This window comes from Macaca nemestrina, chromosome 4 (genome assembly GCF_043159975.1).
Source record: "Macaca nemestrina isolate mMacNem1 chromosome 4, mMacNem.hap1, whole genome shotgun sequence".
Lineage (NCBI taxonomy): Eukaryota > Metazoa > Chordata > Mammalia > Primates > Cercopithecidae > Macaca > Macaca nemestrina.
The window spans coordinates 10,680,512-10,699,194 of NC_092128.1; the positions used below are offsets into that span (position 1 = coordinate 10,680,512).

The following is an 18,683-nucleotide window of genomic DNA, read 5'->3' on the forward strand; positions in this document are numbered from 1 at the left end:
AAGAAGAAAATTCACTGTGAGGGAGATATTAAAACACGAAATTCATTTTAATAGTAAGGGACCTCACTGTTGGAAAAAAATTACTTGTAAATTTCTTAGCCAACCAATTATTTTGAAAAGCAAATTGGAAATTATGCCATGGCTCCAGCTTTAATAAGTCAGAATATTCTGAAATGAGTGTTTAGTATGTACTCTTTTTTTTTTTTTGAGACAAGGTCTCACTCTGTCACACAGTTTAGAGTGCAGCGGTGTGATCTTGGCTCACTGCAACCTCCATCTCCCAGGCTCAAGCAATTCTCCTGCCTCAGCACCACCATTAGCTGGGACTCCAGGTGTGTGCTGCAAGGCTTGGGTAATTTTTGTGTTTTTTTGTAGAGACGGGTGGGTTTTACCATGTTGCCCAGGCTGTTCTCAAACTCCTGAACTCAGGTGATCTGCCCACCTCCGCCTCCCAAAGTGCTAGGATTACCGGCATGCACCACCATGCCCAGCCTCTATGTATATTCTTCACATTTTTTCTAAAAGGGAAGTGCTGAAGGATTCCCATGAAAGACGGTGGATTGAACACCTACATTTGCCACTGCTTCTTCACAAAGCCCGTGTAAAGGGGAATGAAGTGTTAAGATATATGAAGGTGTAAGAACAAATCATGAGGCAGGGGATGATAACAACCTTTTTAGAGCTGAAAAACAGCAGAGCCATCTTAAGTGGCAGCATATTCAAGGACAGATGCTTGCGCCGAGCTGGAGAGCGCTGAGAAGTAGCCCAGTTTGCACTGCAAAGCCCGACATATTTCTGCAGTTGATGGTAAGAGTTTCCACTGGATATGTGTGTTTATGTGAAACTAAAAACAGAAGAACTCACTGGAAGCTTGTGAAGAACATTTATATCCCCAGATCCCTACCCCAGGCATCTGTCCTCCCCTCACTCTGGCAGAAGAGGAAAGATGTATTCTCTGGAAAGGACACAGAGTCTCTCAGTTGGAGGACTCTAGGCATAGGATGGCAGGGGCTCTGTACTGAAAACGGGTATCTTCAGTCAACATTTACACACTGAATCTTGAACCCCACAGTCCTCTTCCTTCTTAGCTGTGAGAACAATGACAGCCAGGTGTCTACCCTCCAGGCAACAGGGCAGAAAATTCTTCTCTGGAGCTTTCAATCAACCCCAGAGAAAAATCTCAGTGATGCAACATCAGGGGCTTCCCGATGAAACAGCTCAGCCACTGAAGCCCACGGGTGACAGGCCCCATTTGTGTGCACAGAACTTTCAGTCATATTTTTAGTGCCTCAATCTTAAATGTGGGTGTCAGCTAAAGGGGAACCGGGCATTTGAGGACATGTCTCAAACACAGGAGAAGAAAAAAGAAAAACAAACAAAAATACACATAAACACACACACACACACACACCCTCCAACCAACCAACCAAAGGAAGCTACTTGAAGGAAAAGGAGGCTTAGTAGGAAAAGAAACACTTGGGAGAAAACTGTCATTAATACCTTCTGAGAGATAACATATTGCTTTCATGCAACGAGAACAGATGATTTTAAAAAAAAGGAACATTCAAAGAACAAAAAAATAGAGCTCTTGGAAATTCAGAACATAGAAAAAGAAGTGAAAAACTCAATGAGAGTTTATGAAATGTAAATTTGAGAATATTGTTCAGAGAATAGGGGAAACAACAGCCAAAGAAATTGAACAAATGAAAGAAAATATAAGAAAATAACGGGATCAGTCCATGGGGTTTGATAGCTGAATAACATAAATTCTGGGAAGAGAGAACAGGAAATGAAAGAGAGGAAATTGTCCCCCAAAATCTATTCCTAGAGTTCAAGAACGGCTTTCCAGATTAAAAGGCCCCATGAGTATTTCAATAGAGTCAAAATAGACCCACATCAAATAATATTCATGAGATTTCTGAAGACAAAGAATAAGAACCTAAAAGCTTCCAGAGAGAAAAACACTGAGTTCAAATAAAGAATTGAAAACGAAAATAGCATTGAATTTCTTGAGAGCAACACTATTGACAATGGACAAATTCCTTCAAAATTGTGAAGGGAAATAATTTCTAAATGAGAATTCTGTATTCAATCTGATTTCAATTAAGCATGAGGGAGAATAAAGACATTTTCAGACTTATAATGTTTCAGAAAATGTGATTCCCATTCATTCTTTCTCAGGAAGCTACAGAAGGATGGCTCCATTTTTAAAAAAGGGAGTAGAGCAATCGAGAAAAAGTCATGGAAGCCAGGTAGGAGGGGGATCTCATGCCATCCAGAGATCCAGGTTATCTATGATGATGGAGAAGAGAGATGCAAGGTTGGTGATATGGCTTGGCTCTGTGTCCCCCTGGCAAATCTCACCTTGAATTGAAATCCCATGCATCAGGGGAGGGTCCTGGTGGGAGCCGATTGGATCATGGGGGCGGATTTCTCCCTTGCTGTTCTCATGATAGTGTGAGTGGGTTCTCAAGAGATCTGATGGTTTAAAAGTGTGCAGCAGATCTCAGCTCACTCGCTTTCTCCTGCTTGGTAGAGGTAAGACGTGCTTACTTCCCCTTCACCTTCTGCCGTGATTATAAGTTTCCTGAGGCCTCTCAGCCAGACTTCCTGTTAACCCTGCAGAACTGTGAGTCAATTAAACCTCTTTTCTTCATAAATTACCCAGTCTCACGTAGTTCTTTACAGCAGAGTGAAGACAGACTAATACAGATGCCCAAGGCCTATCCAGCCAGAATGCTCTGGGGTAGAAGTTTCCAAGAAAATGAAATGGTGAGTTCCTCTTCTATTGGCTGCAACACGTTGAGGGAAGATTTTAAAAATTGAGAGAGAGCTTGAGTTTCAATTCATAATTAGTTCACAAAAAATTAAGCAAATGAAGAAAACAATATAATGACTAAGGAAAACAAAATAGTGTGTAGGAAAGGAAACTTTTTTTTTTTTTTTTTGAGACAAGGCCTTATCTGTCACCTAGGCTGGAGGGCAGTGGTGCTATCATAGCTCGCTGCAGCCTCCAATTCCTGGGCTCAAGTGATCCTCCCACCTCAGCCTCCCAAGCAGCTGGGACGACAGGTGTGCACCACAATACCAAGTTAATTTCTTTTTTTTGTACAGACAGGATCTCCCACTATGTTGCCCAGGTTGGTCTTGAACTCCTGGCCTCAAGCAATCCCTCACCTGTGCCTCCCAAAGCACTGGGATTGTAGGAATGAACCACCATGCCTGGCTGGAAACACAGTTCTATTGTATGGTTCAGTTATGAAAAGCTTGATGTAAACACTGCATATGGATCTATCCAAAGCCAGTAAACCATCCTATTGGAAGGGTGAAGGTAAAGGAAACACATGGAGGGGAGGAGGCCAAAGAGGAGAGTTGTTGACTGTGAAAGAGCCTAATCCTAATCCTCATCTTCCACAGTCAGGAGTCACCTAACAGTGACTGACTAAAACAGAAACTCAAGGAGTAGCCTAGGAGATGGTAAAGTACAGCCCACCGCGCAACCACCTGTGTTTGTACATAAAGTTTTATTAGCACACAGCTACACCCACTCATTTACATATTGTCCTCAGCTGCTTTTGTGCTACAACAGCAGAGGTGAGTAATTGCAACAGAGACTCTATGGCTCTTAAAGCCTAAAATACTCATTGTTTTGCTCTTTACAGGAAAAGTCTGCTGACCCCTCAAGTAGCAGGTGAATATCTTTAGAGAATTAAAGACAAATGCCAAAGGAAAAAAAAATCTTGAAAATTGGGTGGTTGTTTTTCCTAGTAAACCATATAGAACTATTTAACACTTTAAACGAGGTGATTTTATTACTTTGATAAAAATAAAAGCTAATTAAAAAAGAAGTGTTAATATGAATTATCAGAGGCAGCAGACATTTTTTTTCAGGACGATAACAAAATATAAACACAAAGCACCTCCCTTCTTTGATGTGTTCCCTCTTTCGATTTTTGAACAATTTCTTTGCTTACAATCTAATATCCTGTGTCAAGCCAATCAAGTTTCCTCTCTTTTGCCTTTTATATTTTTAGTTTTGGTTAAAAACCAAGGCAGGAAGCAAGAAGTCAAGCATAAGGTTTCAAATGACTTCTCTTCTACCCTCTGAAAGTATCCTGGGGAGGGAGTCGCAGATTTGTAGATTCCCAGGCAATCCACAACTCCAAAGAATTAACTAAACAGATTTTATTCACTTAACCAAAAGTAATCTCAAATTTTCTTCAAACTTCAACTTATTTATCTTAAAAGGATGCAGTGGAGACTCACGTTCCACCCAGTGACAGCTTTCCTTCCTAATGCAATCTTGAAATGGAAAAGCATCCATAATTAATCTGGAAGTGGGCTGTCTTACCATTAAACAGGTTTCCAATTTGGACGTGGGCTTTGTCCCAGCAATCTGAAAGGTCATTTTCTATCCACTGCTTCAAGATAAACAATAAGGACAATTTCCAGAAAACGAGCTTTTCTTAATATGTGCAATGTCTGATAATTTATTGATACTATTATCCAGATGTGATGGTAAATATTTCTATTCTGGGGTCTGGGATGTGAAAAAGAAGGAGCCATTCTCACTACTGCATTCTCAGGTTAATATGTATGACTTTACTCAGCAGAAATTTCAGATGCAACACTGCTAAGCTTATAGGCCCCAAGGGACTCATGCACTAGCAGAGCTTGACACTGAGTCAGCTGGCCAGGGCCCAAGCTCCGAGAAGAGGATGCGCCCTTCCAGCTCTCACGGTGTGTTGGCTGTCCACCTACCCTTCTCTGCCTGGCTATGTCACTTCAGTATGTTCAGCAGGTGTTTACTGAGCACCTTCTATGTGCTTAGCTCTGCATGAACCCCTGTGAAAAAAAAACAATCTACCTTGTATTCTCTACCTGAAAGATGAACCACTTCCATTTATGAGCTTAAGGAAATCCTTTGTCTTCAGGATCAACTTAAATTTCAGGAGTGGGAATATTTGTTCTATTAGTATTTTCAGGATGTATGGGACCCAGTTACCATGGTGTATTAGACCATTTTCACACTGCTGTAAAGATATACCCAAGGCTGGGTGTGGTGGCTCATGCCTGTAATCCCAGCACTCAGGGAGGTGGAGGTGGGAGGATCACCTGAGAGATCAGGACCAACTATGACCAACATGGTGAAATGCTGTCTCTACTAAAAACACAAAAATTAGCCAGGCACAGTGGTAGGCGCCTGTAATCCGAGCTACTCGGGAAGCTGAGGCAGGAGAATCACTTGATCCTGGGAGGCAGAGATTGCAGTGAGCCGAGATCCTGCCACTGCACTCCAACCTGGGTGACAGAGTGAGACTCAATCTCAAAAAAAAAGAATAACCGAGACTGAGTAATTTATAAAGGAAAGAGGTTTAATTGATTCACAGTTCCACATGGCTGGGGAGGTCTCATGAAACTTACAATCATGGGGAAGGGGAAGTAGGCACGTCTTACATGGCGGCAGGTGACAGAAGCGAAAGCTAAGGGGGAAGCGCCCCTTATAAAACCATCAGATCTTGTGAGAACTCACTCACTATCCTGAGAACAGCATGGGGGAAACCACCCTCATGATCCAACCACCTCCCACCAGGTCCCCCCTTGACACATGGGGATTATAGTTCGAGATGAGATTTGGGTAGTGACACAGAGTCAAACCATATCACACAGCGTAGGGGATACTGGGGACACAGGAGGAATGCGTGCAGCTTTGGGAGGCTGAAAAAGGGCAGGGCAAGGGAGAAGGAGGCACAGAGCACTTCAGTGTGAGCTTTAATATTCATGTGGTTCTAGGGTTCATGCATTAGACTTTCCATTTCATTTTCTTCTCCCCTGACCAAGATCAGCCCTTCTGGGTCTTAATCTACATGTAAACTTTCGCAACATTCCCCTGGCTGGTCTCATTGCCAGTAGAAGCTCAGTTCTTTAACTCATTATATACCCTACTGCTAGGTAGATTTTCTCAAACGTCCTTTGCACATTCCTCAGCCTGCTAGATGAGCCACCACCACTAAGAAAGTGGCCTTCACAAGGGCAGGTTTGGGGCCTGTCACTGCTGGAGTCTAGCATCCAGCACTGGCCTGGCAGCAGGAATCCCATGTAGAGCTGCCTGGAAGGCAAAGAGAATCATGGGATTTTCCAGCAGGAAGAGCAAGATCAGCTAGGCTGTACTTCTGTCTTGTAAAGGAGCTAGCCTTGGTGTCATACAGCAGGAACTAGGGTCCTAGTGATTATCCAAGGCCACAGAGCCAGTTTGTGGATGGGCCAGGTCTCTTATCCGTCTACTCTCTTCCATTCAGAGTCCCTCAAAGTCACCCATGGGTCCTCCTCAATGCTTCACTCTGACCAGAAGCCTTTCTACCACCAACAGGCTCATCTTCTTGCTGTTCCATGGTCCTCCCAGGTGTGATGAAGCCTGCTCACCTTTGCTAAGGCCATCCCACTGGCACAGACCATGTTCAAGCTACTTTTTGTTTTTTTGTTTTTTTTTTTTTTTTTGGAGACAGAGTTTCACTCTTGTTGCTCAGGCTGGAGTGCAATGGCACAATCTCAGTTCACTGCAACCTCCGCCTCCTGGGTTCAAGTGATTATCCTGCCTCAGTCTCCTGAGTAGCTGGGATTACAGGCGTGTGCCACCATGCCTAGCTAATTTTTGTAGTAAAGACAGGGTTTCACCATGTTGGTCAGGCTGGTCTCTAACTCCTGGCCTCGTGATCCGCCCACTTAGGCCTCCCAAAGTGCTGGGATTGTAGGCGTGAGCCACCATGCCAGCCCATTTTAACCTATTTTTAAATGCACAAGTCAGTGGCATTAAGTGTATTTACACTGTTGTGCACCATCACCACCATCCATCTCTGGAACTTTTTCATCTTGCAAAATTGAAACTCTATACCCATTACATAATAACTCCCCATTGTCCCTCTTCCCAGTTCCTGGCAGTCACCATCTGACTCTCTGTGCCTATGATTTTGACTATTCTAAGTATCTCTTATAAATGGAATCATACAGTATTTGTCCTTTTGTAACTGGCTTATTTCACTTAACATAATGTTAAGGATCACCTGTGTTGTACGTACAGACCAATTTTGCTTATCTGTCCATTGATGGACACTTGGGTTCTTTCCACCTTTTGGCTCTTGTGAATAATGCTGCTATGAACACTGGTGTACAAATAGCCTAGGGTCTTTTAGTGATTGTTTTTTCCTGCTTAGCATAGTGTCCTTCACAGTGTGGAAATTCAGTAAAAAATTGATAAGATTATAATCTTAGCTAGCCCCTTAATCTTATTGAGAAAAGAAGATTTAAGCCCATGAAACAAAAGACTATCCTTTCTGTAATATAGGTCATATGCTGATGCTTTCCAAATGCAATCAATATTTAATCATAACAGATAATGAGCATGAAAGCATGAATTTTCTTTTTACACATGTATTTATCTTCTCACTTGTATTTCTATGTATATTCCAGAGAGGAGGAAATATGATTCAGAACTTCGTTTCTCTCTAATGTAAGGCTATCCCTTAAGAATCCTTGGTACAGGGCCAGATCATGAAACCATAAGGCTTTTAATAATACAATGTCAAGGATTTTCTTTGACAAAGTCTCCTTTAGCATCTCTCCTGCTGGGTTAGATTCAGCAAAAACACTAGGAGCAGCTTTCCCTTTTCCATTTCCATACACCCTTTCTCTGTAGATGTGTGTCCTTGGAAATCCGTTATCCCTGTTCAACTCTCTCAAGGTGAATTCAAGGACACGGGTCTCTTACTATGAGCATTAAGTTGAGTAGACAGTTTTTTACCTCCTTACACAAGCCTACATTCAGCATCAAGTCAATTCCTTTGGTAGTGATTATTATTTAGTGTTAGCTCTCTAAAGTGACTTTAAATCTCTTTTCTTAGTTCAGAGAAATGGAAAAATCTTCCTCTGCCAGTTGCTTGCGGTGATTTCTGTATTATCAGGAGCTTGTTAAGCTAAAAAACTGACTGGGCAAAGACTAATAATCATTTTATGCATTTCCAGAGCACATTAAACTTTTCCAATTGTACCTTACATCCACTATTTCTTTCGGTCTGTGAAACAATTAGGTTGGGAAAATAAGGCTGAGTTAATTATTAGGCCAGTGGTATAAGGCAGAAGCTGAGGCCCGAGGGAAGCAAAGTGTGGAGGGTCACACAGCAGTGATCACTACAGTGGCCAGTCAGGAAAATAATCGTTGACTGTTATCCGTGTGCCCTTGGAAACAACCTAGAAACACGTGGTCATCAGAGGGGCATCCTGTCCTGTGCAGAATCTCGCCCGCCTGGCCTGAGCTGGCTCTGCCCAGCCTTCCTGGCTCATCAGACCTTTCTCTGGTCTAGGCGAAATGCCCTCCTCTAGTGTCTGATGCAGCACACCTTTCCCCAGCTCTGTTTCCTTTTCTTTTCTTCACCTGGCTACTTCTACTCTTTCTTTAAAAAATATTTTTTAAAAATTGGGGCCGGGCGTGGTGGCTCACGCCTGTAATCCCAGCACTTTGGGAGACCAAGGTGGGCGGATCACGAGGTCAGGAGATGGAGACCGTCCTGGCTAACACGGTGAGACCCCGTCTCTACTAAAAATACAAAACAATAGCCGGGCGTGGTAGTGGGCGCCTGTAGTCTCAGCTACTTGGGAGGCTGAGGTGGGAGAAAGGCGTGAACCCGGGAGGCAGAGATTGTGGTGAGCCGAGATTGCGCCACTGCACTCCAGCCTGGGCGACAGAGCAAACTCCATCTCAAAAAAAGAAAAAAAAAAGTTGTCCAGGTGCCGTGGCTCACTTTAGGAGGCCACGGTGGGTGGACTACTTGAGCCCAGGAGTTCGAGACCAGACATGAACAACTTAGCAAGACCCCATCTTTACAAAAAATATAAAAATTAGCCAGGCGTAGTGGCGTGTGCCTACAGTCCCAGTTACTTGGGAGGCTGAGGTGGGAGGATCACCTGAGCTGGGGAGGTTGAGGCTTGAGGCTGCAGTGAGCTATGATTGCACCACTCCACTCCAGCCTGGGTGACAGAGTGAGACCCTGTCTCAAGGAAAAAAAAAAAAAAATATATATATATATATATATATATGTTTGTGTGTGATGGTTAATATTCAGTGTCAACTTGATTGTATTGTTCTAATCCTTGGAAATTGGATGCAAAGCATTGTTCCTGGGCGTGTCTGTGAGAGTGTTGCCAAAGGAGATGAACATTTGAGTCAGTGGGCTGGGGAAGGCAGACTCACCCTCAATCTGGGTGGGCACCATCTAAGCAGCTGCCAGCACGGCTAGAATAAAGCAGGCAGAAGATGATGGAAAAAATTAGAAAGATAGTTCTTGAAGGATGGTCAGGAATCGTTACCATCTTCTATGCTCTGTCCTCCCATTTCCCCAGCCTAGAATCATTTTCAACCCTTTAGGCTGATTTACAAATGTATCTCCAAACGATGTGGAGACATTGCAATTTCATGACATGTTTTTAGGCGTTATCTATTGAGTTACCAATACGAATGATGATGAGTTAGCTTCCGCTCTCCTCTCCGCCATCCACAAGCACCATCCACCTACCCTTCTCAAATAGGCAGGTTGGACTTGGAGTTAGATCACGATTTCGTTTTTATAGGATTAAGATCATATAGGACTAAGACCACGTAAATGCCATTTAGAGCTAAGTCATTCTTGTTTCCTACAGTTACTTTTCTTTTCCTGTAGTTTCTCTTTTCGCTGGAGTTTTATTTATTTTAAATTTGTTTCATTTTCCTTTGGAGATCATGTTTGTGTGTTCTCCTTCAATCCTTAATCGAGAATGAGAAAGAAAAGCAGCACTTGAGAGCGGGGAGCTGTTTGGGAACTCACAGCCAGGCCATGTGTGCTTGTGTTTGGGGCAAATCATATCGCAGAACTCAACATCAGACAAGGTCATTCTGTGACCTTCATGGGGAAAGGCAAAGATGAGGTCACTCCATGAGACATGTCATGTCTCAGCACTGAAAAAAGAAATTGGCCAGAACACAGAACACGAAAATGATCCAAGATACCCCTTCTCAGCCTAATATTCATGATTTCTACTTCTTTATCAACTACAGCTGTTTTCTCCTACTGCCCTCAAGATAAAAAATATTAAGATATTCAATCACAGAATTACCTGCTTCCTGACATTATCCAGTCTAGAACAAACCCCTACTTTTTTAAACTCTCTCCCAAATCACCTGCTGAAAACCAAATAGGACTTTCTAGCATCGTCTTTTCAGCATCTTCTTACTGAGATGCCCCTATGGTTCTCCATAATGTGCAATCTCCCAGGATGCAGTGAGTGAAGAATCCCACATTTGTTCTACTACAGGTGGGCTCCTAGTGGTCAGTGGCTGTAATGAATCTCTGCATTTTAAGTTCCATCAATATTCATCTGTGAGTCCTACAGTCTTGGATGGGAACCCTCCACTCACCAATTTTAGTGTACTTATTTGAGATCCTTTGTGTCTCTAGCTGTCTGATGTAACCACACTGCCTGTGTTACGAAAAGTTCATGCTGAACTGAGCTTCAATATTTTGCTGAGGTCCTTCCGCTTTAGGTGTTTTTTTCCTTCCTCCCTCCCTCCCTCCCTCCCTTCCATTTTTTTTTTTTTTTCCTTCTCCTAGGAATAAGGTTACCAGTGACTTTTTGGTTATCTGATCTGATTTGTATTGTTCTTTGGTGATACTGTTTACCGGTTTACAGATATCTGTTCCTGTGGATTGTCTGCTTGTATAGCGTCTTGAGTGTTATCTCTAAAAGAAAAGGTCTCTAGGGAGACAATGAGCGTAAGCCAGGTAAGTCAGTTCTTGAGCTGGCTCAGGGGCCCAGGAGTTCAGAATCTCCTACAATCAACATTCTTTGAATAAACTTTGACTTGGGTCATGATTTCAAACCCTTAGAAGAACTTTTTCGTTGGTCTTGTTCTATTCCTGAGAACTGCTTTGTTTAGATTAGCCTTCCTGAAATCAGAAGGGATTGTCTGACCCCGGATTGGGCTTTGGCCAAGTTCTGACAAAAGTAGGCTGCACAGACATCATCGTTTGGGAGGATCTATTGCAGCGCTCATAGTGTCTGATCCATCCTAAAACTGGGCATTTCCTATGAAACGAATACCTCTCATATCACCTTAACTGACATGCTTATGTCTCTAACTGGCACAATTTCACAGGATAATTTTTTTTTTTTTTGAAACAGAGTATTGCTCTGTTTTCCTGGCTGAAGTGCAGTAGTGTGATCTTGGCTCACTGCAACCTCCGCCCCCTGGGTTCAAGCAATTCTCGTGCCTCAGCCTCCTGAGTAGCTGGGACTACAGGCGTGTGCCACCATGCCTGGCTAATTTTTTGTATTTTAGTAGAGACGGGGTTTCACCATGTTGCCCAGGTTTGTCTCAAACTGCTGACCTCAGGCAATCTGCCCACCTCAGTCTCCCAAAGTGCTAGGATTACGGAGGTGAGCCATCATGCCTGGACAATTTCACAGGATAATTTTGAACTGCAGTGGCTATTTTGGGGACCTTTTTGACACGAACAAGATTGTTCATTTGAGTGGTGCCTGAGAATGAAAATTGGAGAAAGCTTCATGAAGAGAGGATCTGTCTTGTAATCTAAAAAGAGAGAGTGTTTGGCTCATTGTAAACGCTGTTTTCTACATTTCTGTTCTTTGAGGATTAATAAAGTTTGGCTTTTAAACATGTTACCTGATAAAAATTTCAAGGCCCAAATAATTTTTTAGATCAGCTGTAAGAGTTATCTTTTGCATGTATCTATGTCACAGTGGGTTTTCCTGAATCTAAACGTTTAGTGCCTCTTCTTTCAAAGGGAAGATGCGTGCTTTTTACAGTGATAATCTCTTAAGTGTCTGAAGCTGGCTCCCTCTCACTGTTTTTTTCTATTCCTTTTCTCCTCTTTTATCCTCTCTTGGGAAGCTTTAAAAATTAATTGAGGCCGGGCGTGGTGGCTCACGCCTGGAATCCCAGCACTTTGGGAGGCCAAGGCGGGCGGATCACCAGGTCAGGAGATCGAGACCATCCTGGCTAATATGGTGAAACCCCGTCTCTACTAAAAATACAAAAAATTAGCCGGGCGTGGTGGCAGGTGCCTGTACTGTAGTCCCAGCTACTTGGGAGGCTGAGGCAGGAGAATGGGGTGAACCGGGAGGTGGAGCTTACAGTGAGCCAAGATTGTGCCACTGCACTCCAGCCTGGGCGACAGAGCAAGACTCCATCTCAAAAAAAAAAAAAAAAAAGATTACAATATTCATTCTATCATTATGAGTGTGCATTAGGAATATTTGTACCATATTAGTAGTCAAAAATGTCTAAAAGGAAAAATATTAAGCTGTGTTTCTTTAGTAGCCCTTGTAACTATAGTTACAAGAAGAAAGCCTTAGTTCAAAATAGAAGAAGAGCCTTGAGCATGACTTAGAGTCTTTACAATTTCATTTATCATATAAAAATAATACCAGAATAATACTTTGGTTTGTACGAGACCAATGATACATTTCTTATGATTTAAGTTCCTAAATTTCCTACTTTGTTTTTATAAGTGGATCATCACTAATTTTATAACTTGTTTAAAATGTATACACATACATACGTATAATTATAGTCAATTAAATGAAAAGGTAATGGATTTTTAAAAGAATTAAGTTTTGTAAAATTTTTAAGTGCTGGGTGTCAGGATTCATTATGTTTGCAAAAATTGTGATTTCTTGACTCTTAACTAACTTTAAGACCTTAGACAAATGGTGAAGTTAATTAGTTAATAATCTTTGATAGCTAGACAATTTCAAGAGTGAAATAGATGCAAAATAAATGCTGGTTGCTAACACAATTTTAACTTACCCTGAATTCTTAGAATGGCAATAGGTTAACAAAATATGCAAATACTTTTGGATGATACAATATTTATATGTTTGTTTTTGCCACCTCAAATATGTTAAAATGGTATAAAATTAGTGTTCATAAGGAAAAAAGATGCATAAAAGTTTTTGTTTTTTGTCTTCTAGTGTTCTCTTATGTCCGGACAAGAGAAGTTAGCCACTTTAATGAAATACGGTAATATACAAAGTTGATCATACTAAGTACAATAATTATAGTGATCTATAAACAAATACACAAGAAAGTAGACTGATTTTTTATTTTAAAAGTTATTATAGTTAATCAAAATGGCAAAGTGTGTCTTTAAGTAACACAAAGCTTTGCTTCTTCACCCTAAACAGGGAAGGATTATAGGTTTGCATAGAATTCTCCGATCTTTGATTAATTCAAAATTGTTATAGAGCTCTTTTGTTTTCCAAAACTGATAACTAGAAAGTGAGTTTATTTATTGAGTTAGCTGTACATAAAACTAACAATGTTTAGTTATTATTTCGAGGTTAATTATATGTAAGCTTAGTAATGTTTAATTACATAGATGCTTACAGAGTATATTCTGGATGAATGAATAAAGGACAATACAATAACATTTCTGTGACTTACAGACAATCTGATCCCTTTCTTGCAGAGATGGGTGCCAGCGTGCCTTCTGAGAATGGAGAGGTTATAATATAATATTGGCCACAGATGAGTAGCCTGTTCAGGGCACTTCGAGGCATGGCATACATGTAAAATAGGAAACACTGTCTACTTTTTCCTTCCATCTGTGAACCAAAGGGTTTAGATTCTTTTTTTTTTTTTTTTTTTTTTGAGATGGAGCCTTGCTCTGTTGCCCAGGCTGGAGTGCAGTGGCGCGATCTCGGCTTATTGCAGCCTCTGCCTCCCGGGTTCAAGTGGTTCTCCTGCCTCAGCCTCCTCAGTAGCTGCGATTACAGGAACACGATACCATGACTGGCTAATTTCTGTATTTTTAGTAGAAATGAGGTTTCACCATGTTGGCCAGGCTTGTTTTGACCTCCTGACCTCAAGTGACCTGCCTGCCTCGGCCTCCCAAAGTGCTGGGATTACAGGTGTGAGCCACTGTGCCTGGTGGGTTTGGATTCTAATGCTGAAACTTGAAAGCACAGGGAATGTTGACACAAACTTCAATCCTGTCCAAGTCATGACTTCTCCTCTTTTACCAAAATCTAAGTGTTTTTATAACGTGTCTCAGGAATAAGAAGATGAAAAATGTTAGATGGAAATCCTCATCCATCTTGCTAGTAATACTTTGTACTTTTGGATGAATCACTATACTTTAATTTTGGGCGATTATATCCCAAAGGTTAACACAACATTTCTGAGACTGGCTACAGACCAATTCCTAACCCATTTCCTTGTTTGTCCTCAATTTGTTGAATAGCTTTTACTATTGACTTACCATGCCCAATTCTTTACATCTATTACCATCAATCTGAAAACAAGCCTGTAAAACTCAGAGACATAGCCACATACCAGAAGCCGTCTTACTGGTTAGGCAGTTGATCTGCAAGTCAAGCCAAGTTATATCTAACTTTTTTTTTTGAGACAGTCTTGCTCTGTCGCCTGGGCTGGAGTGTAGTGGCGCAATCTCTGCTCACTGCAACCTCCGCCTCCTGGGTTCAAGTGATTTTCCTGCCTCAGCCTCCCAAGTAGCTAGGACTACAGGCACCTGCCACCACGCCCAGCTAATTTTTGGATTTTTAGTAGAGATGGGGTTTCACCATGTTGGTTGGCCAGGATGGTCTTGATCTCTTGACCTCGTGATCTGCCAGCGTTGGCCTCCCAAAGAGCTGGGATTACAGGTGTGAGCCACCACGCTTGGCCTATATCTAACTTTAATACTGCAAATTTTTTGGTTGCTATTTCATGCTACCTTCAGTATCTCACACACAAAAAATACCATGCATGTGTTTGTGTGAGTGTATGCGAGTATGTCCAGGAATGCGTGTATTGAGATGGTGGTGAAGAGTTACAAAGAAAAAGAAAGCATTAGAACAATTTTATTCAAATTCAGTTAGCAGAGTTTGGTTGTTTAAAAAAAAATATTTTTTCATCAATCACAATGATTATACAACTATGCTCTGCGCCCTCAAAAAATCTCTACTCACACCATAATTTAACACTGGGAAAAATTTTACTCATATGCAAATAAAGAAGAAACATTTGCCAGTGTAGATGGCTCAGGCAATTATAGCCATCTGCTACTTGTCAGGCCAACATGTTTCATCTGCTGTATGGTTCAGATCCACTACGGAGGGCATCCCAGTGTAGGGCAGAGGAAGTTGCTGAGACCAGATGTTGGGTTGGAGGGGATGGATGGGAAGCAGTTAGACTGTGTTCTACGGTCCTCATTCTGGTGTTTGGCCTGCAGGTGGTGGCCAGGGTCCCTGCAGCATCCTTGGGTTCACGAGCCATCTCTCCCTTAGGTGAGGCCGAATCTCCCCAACCTCCCCAGTGAAGTCTCATGAAAGGTAGAGTAATACCAGTGGCTAACCTGAGCTTGGTAACTACTGTCTCCTCCCTTCCCCAGGCTTAAGATACTCAGCCTCTTTTTCTCTTAGGAAACAGTTGTTTTGGTCCCCTAAGCTCTGCTGGTGGCTTCAACATGCTACACTCTGTAACTCCAGCATTGCTTTGTTTTCATCACTGCAAACCTTTTAAATCAGAGGCACATGTTTTCATCAGTTAAAACCCATCGGCTTTAACCTCTTTGGGATTTCAAATGAAATGTAGAACTTGTAGAAATTGGTATTTTCTACATTGTGTCCATAATTAATCTGAATATCTGAATTGGCTTAAAAATGAAAACTCTATTAGTGTTATCCTAATCCACAGCATTCAATAAGCTCCGCTTTACCCGAATGGCTTAATGTGATACTCTTCCCTTTGTCCTCCTGGGCAAGAAGAGAGACAAATCTTCCTTCTCAACTCTCTTATATATAGAATTTGGAAAACTTCCTTTTGTGAAAACCTATCTTTAAAAAATAAAAATAAAAAAAGACTTTGCTTTTGGGGTTTCCTGGTTCTAGCTAGTGCTGATCTGGGATATGTTTTTTTCCTTACTTCTAGGGCTAACATATGAAATGTTAACATCCCTGCTGCCGTGTTCGCCTCACCACCCAGCACCACCCCATGGAAACCAATAGAATGAAATGAAATTAATCACCGCTTCTTCTGAGATGTCAAAGGCTGGATTTTTGTGCCCTTTTCCTGGCCCTTAAGATTTTATATCTAAAGTAAAAAGTTATTCACACACTTCTTTTCAACATTTTTTTAAAGTTGACAAGTAGAAATTTCATGTATTTGTGGTAGACAACATGATGTTTTGGAATCTGTATACCTTGTGAAATGGCTAAATGAAACTATTTAACATATGCATTACCTCCCATGCTGTGATAGTTAATACTAAATGTCAACTTGATTGGACTGAAAGATACAAAGTATTGGTCCTGGGTGTGTCTGTGACGGTGTTGCCAAAGGAGATGAACATTTGAGTTAGTGGGCTGGGAAAGGCAGACCCACTCTCAATCTGGGTGGGGGAAATCTAATCAGCTGCCAGCATGGCTAGAATATAGCAGGCAAAAAGTGTGACGAGACTGGCCTAGCCTCCCAGCCTACATCTTTCTCTTGTGCTGGATGCTTCCTGCCCTGGAACATCGGACTCCAAGTTCTTCAGTTTTGGAACTCGGACTGTCTCTCCTTGCTCCTCAGCCTGCAGATGGTCTATTGTGGGACCTTGTGATCGTGTGAGTTATTACCCAATAATAAACTCCATATATATATTTTTATTTTTATTTTTTCCATTAGTTCTGTCCCTCTAGAGAACCCTGACTGAAACACATGCTGTTCACTTACATACTTCTTTTATTACTGTGAACTCTCCTATATTAATTTAGCATGGGATTGAAGTCAGTATGGCCTCTTAATATCTAGATTCTTGCACATCGTAGAGATCTCTGAATACTGGAAAGTCTCAAATCCTCTTCTCTGTGGGACTCAGCACCATCAGATGGTGAAAATCTACATTCATAGAAGTATAAATTCTGACTTATGCTGGTCAATTTTATGAAAAGAAGCTTAAAATGATGCCAAAGCAACACCAAAACCATCCTTTCACAAAACTCATTTCAAGTAATAATTCTCCTTTATGCAGCCACCAAAATAATATCCTCATGGGTATAAACCTTAGGAGGCTGCTGGAAAAAGCTCTCTCTACTTAATGATTGATGGTCCTCAGGGACAGGAAAGTCCCCCATGCTGACACATTTATCACCTGCGTTTAGAGCCAGGATAGCACCAGGGAAGGGCTTTGCAAAGAGGTGAGCTTGAGTGTCAGGGTGAGTGATGGGTTTGACATAAAAGGCTGAAATGGGAGGTCTAATTACGACAGGGAATGAACAACTACCTTAATGAATCTGCAGCAGAAATTTAGTGTTGTAGGCACCAGCCACATGAAGATAGAAAGTGATAGGGCGGTTGCTCACACCTGTGGAATGCATTATTTAAAACCTGATCACTATTCATTCTGAAATGATAGCATAGAGAAAGTGAAGATAAATTCTCATCCCTGGAAATTTTCCTATCCTGGAGCTTCACAATGAGAATCAAGACAAAGGGAGCTTTCAAAATGATAAAAAATGTTTTGCAGAGTTATTTTCTTTCTTAAAGCATTATAAGGAAATATTTTAGGGTTAGAATTTGCACAAGAATAGAACAATCAGCTCGGTTTTCCATATGGCTGACTCTCTCTACCACGTGATAGAGGGTTGCGCTGTAACTTCTAAAAGTGAAGGTGAAAACTGATATGTACCATGATTTTTTAAAAAACAAGAAACATTTTCACTTCAGTTTAATTTTTCTTTTTCCTCCATTTTTAATTTTAAGCTTAAATTTAATATTTTATCACCTTAAATACTAAAACCAGATACTTCAAAATATTATATTATTCAATTACGTTGTTATATTAAAAATCCAGGATACCGTGACTACTTAAATACGACTTGCCTTTTCTATCGATTGAGAAAATAAATCCCTTTATATTCTGCATATAACACTGAACATAGATTCTGATTTGAACATGTGTTACAATTTTCATTAATGTCACCTGAATTTCCATTATTATTAAGGAGGTTATTTAAAAAAAATGTGGTTTGTTATTTTTGTCATTGCAAAAAATAACTCAGGCTTTAAAGGGTTTATATGAAAGTGGGTTCATCATCAGCAGAGTTTCTATTGATGACATCATGTGTGTGCAGAGGGAATGTCTGGTCTCTGTTGCTGCCTCCCCCAACAGCCTTGGTTTCTAGTGTGCCTTGTCCTGTAAAGAGGTGAGGGACTGAGCTGGGAAGTCCAGCCAGCCAAGAGCAAGACAGCTGGCCTGTGGAAGGCGTCCCATGAGCCATGTGGCAGCCATCAGCATGATTGGCTATTTTGATGTTACCAGTGTTTGCTGAGAGCAATTCTGTTCCTTTACCCTCCTCCCCAACATGGTGTGTGTGTGTGTGTGTGTGTTCATTTACAGCATCATTTTGCTTCTTGGACACAGGGAAAAAGGAATGAATAAAACCCCAGTAAGTTGGTATTTATTGGTCGTACTCTAGTTGAGGGCTGCCTCAAATCTCTCTGCTATTTCACCCTGGGAGGACAAATCTGTTAGAAAAACTCCCACCAAGACAGTATCTGTGTACAATCAGAGTGACACGTACTCCTGCCATTCAGGTCATCTCTTATGCAGAGAGCAAACTCGTTCTGCTCCTGAAAGCACAATTCAGGT

At 41.4% G+C, this 18,683-nt stretch overlaps 1 protein-coding gene and 1 long non-coding RNA gene across 2 annotated transcripts in view; one reads left to right on the plus strand and one right to left on the minus strand.

The window, feature by feature from the left end:
* LOC105474840 (uncharacterized) overlaps window positions 1-16,651 on the plus strand; it is a 53,387-nt gene extending 36,736 nt beyond the window's left edge. Inside the window, exons 2-4 of the long non-coding RNA XR_011621879.1 lie at window positions 13,021-13,069; window positions 15,282-15,336; window positions 15,980-16,651. This is a non-coding gene — a long non-coding RNA (uncharacterized lncRNA). The remainder of the gene's footprint in view (window positions 1-13,020; window positions 13,070-15,281; window positions 15,337-15,979) is intronic.
* LOC105474842 (contactin associated protein 2) overlaps window positions 1-18,683 on the minus strand; it is a 2,256,224-nt gene that overhangs the window by 110,687 nt on the left and 2,126,854 nt on the right. The window lies entirely within an intron of this gene.